Genomic DNA, 2,523 nt, shown 5'->3' with positions numbered 1-2,523 from the left:
AAGATGAAACCAAAGACGATATCTACGAGCCAAATTGATAAGTATTATGTCATTTTATTTCTTTAGCTTTCGGTGCTAATATTGCACCCTCATCAGAATTATACTAAAACAGGTAAAAAATTAGTCACATAATCATAGCACTAATATTTATCAGCCATAGAGTACTTACAAAAATCTGTGCTAATATATATATGTGTGTTTAACGCAAATTAAGCTGCGGCACCATGGATTGTCCATCGTATTATACACACATATATGTATCCGCAACTTGGTCAAATAGGCGGTATGTTTACCCTGTCTATAAAAACAATTAATACAAATTTATACACACAATATTCTATTTTATATAAAACACGCAAAAAGCAAAAGGCTTACTTCTTATGGGAGTAGCGCGTAACAATTGTAAAACTTCCGGCATAATAAATTTAAAAATTGAAAATATTCCAACGAACAGCGAGCGAATTATTGACTCAAATGTCAAAGTTTTATAAGTTCTATTCGTTACAACAAGACGAGCAGGTACATATATATGAAGCGAGAGAAGCATCAAACATAAAAACAGAAAGATTAAACTAAACGCCAAACAAAGGCACATTAGACTAGTTAAGGGCAGCAAAACAACAACAACAATAAGTGTGTATACTATCTCTGTCCCTAACTAGAGCGTCAACCGTGATATATCAACAATTAAGAATGCAAGCATGCAATATTGATACATACATGTATGTATCATAGTTCAGCAATGCAAAAAACACCAACTATACAGCACAAAGAGAAAAGTAAACAGCTGTGCCGTTTTTGCGCAATCTTTTCTGTGCGCCTAATACCTAAACTTATGTTGTCGATGAGAAATGTAAACTAATTAACACCGAGTTTATTATAAATAGGGTATCAAATTTTCCGTATCCCTTTGTCGGTTCAATGTATTTTCACTAATCTTTATGTGAATCATCTCAGAAATATTAAGTTTGTTCCAATGCTTCTCCCTATCCAAAATTTTGACCTGTTCCCAATCAAAATCATGATCTGTGTTAACTTTATGTACTGTAGTCATAGAGGTTGGATTTAACTTGTTAATGTCTTTTCGATGTTCATTAATGCGGGTCACTAGCTTTCGCTTAGTTTGGCCAACGTAGTTACTATCACATTCTTTGCAGTTTATCTTGTATACCACCCCTTGGGTCTGATCTTTTTCTAAAGGGTCTTTCAACTTTTTAACAAATTTATCATTAACCCTATTGTTAACAGAAAAAATAGTTTTGAAATTATATTTCTTATTGATTTTTTTCACTGTTTTTGAGAACCCTTCAATATACGGAAGCACCATTAAATTTTCCGTCCGGTTATTCTGATACTGTAGGTTTCTATCTAAATTATCACTATTGTTCTTATGTAAGCGTTTCCTAACATAGAACTTGATAAACTTATGAGGGTAACGATTCGCTAGTAAGACCTTTTCAACAAATTTTAAATTTTTTTGGTGGTGTTTATGATCCGCCAACTTAGTCGCTTTATCAACAAGCATAGAAACAACTCCCACTTTCTGGCTCAATGGATGTGACGAGTAAAAATCAATATAGCGGAACGAGGTAGTGGGTTTGTGGTACCAATCGAAAGAAATTTTGTTATCACACCTCGTTAGGCAAACTTCTAAAAAGTTGATATTGTAATCTTTTTCTAGCTCGAATGTGAATTGCAGACGGGAATGGAAATTATTGAAAGTATTAAGAGTTTCATCAAGTTTATTCTTAGGGACAGCGGTGATAATATCATCCACGTATCTATAGTAAAAGGGTACCTCAAAGCTCAACTTATCGAGGCAGGAAACTTCTAAATCCTGCATAACTAGATCCGCTAAAATAGGGGATATTGGACTCCCCATCGGAGTACCAAAGATTTGCTCATAGTAGAGGTTGTTGAATTTGAAAACCGTGGAATCCATTAAGAGTTCAATGCACTGTTTCAACTCTCCAAAAGGGATCTTAGCGTTATTTAAATAATTCCGTCTAGAATTGATTGCATTTAATACCAGTTCTTTTGGTACGTTGTTGAACAAAGCAGTAACATCCAAAGAGATCAGAATGTACTCGTCTGGAATAGAAATATTTTTAATTTTGTTAAGTAAATCTATGCTATCTTTAACATAGCTTGACGGTTTAGGCAAACTATTAGATAAAATGTCTTGAACAAATCTGGCTACTTTATAAGTCGGGCTTCCTATGCTTGAGACAATAATTCTTAGTGGCCAATTATTCTTGTGAACTTTTGGTAATCCATAACTTCTTGGAATGGAGCCGTCGGTTTCCAAAAGTTTCAAATACATATTTTTATCAATGTATCCCTTCAGAAGCCAACGCTTCAAGAAGCCTTTAACCTGATCTCTAATCTTGTTAATCGGGTTTTTACTAATTCTCCTATACGTCAACTCATCGGATAGCGCCAAGTTCATTTTATTGAAATAATCAGGCTTATTAATAATGACTAAGGAACCACCTTTGTCTGCATTGGTAACAAAAATATTGT

At 34.0% G+C, this 2,523-nt stretch overlaps 1 long non-coding RNA gene across 1 annotated transcript; it reads right to left on the bottom strand.

Moving 5' to 3' along the window:
* Window positions 1-34: 34 nt before the first annotated feature.
* Window positions 35-642, bottom strand: LOC118752337. The gene is made up of 2 exons (XR_004994722.1): window positions 170-642; window positions 35-103 (listed from the first exon to the last, which is right to left on the bottom strand). It is a non-coding gene; the product is annotated as an uncharacterized LOC118752337 (long non-coding RNA).
* Window positions 643-2,523: the final 1,881 nt, after the last annotated feature.

This window comes from Rhagoletis pomonella, unplaced genomic scaffold, assembly GCF_013731165.1.
Source record: "Rhagoletis pomonella isolate Grant_MI unplaced genomic scaffold, Rhpom_1.0 Rhpom_scaffold_00001, whole genome shotgun sequence".
In the NCBI taxonomy this organism is placed as follows: Eukaryota; Metazoa; Arthropoda; class Insecta; order Diptera; family Tephritidae; genus Rhagoletis; species Rhagoletis pomonella.
This window is presented reverse-complemented; position numbering and strand designations above follow the sequence as displayed.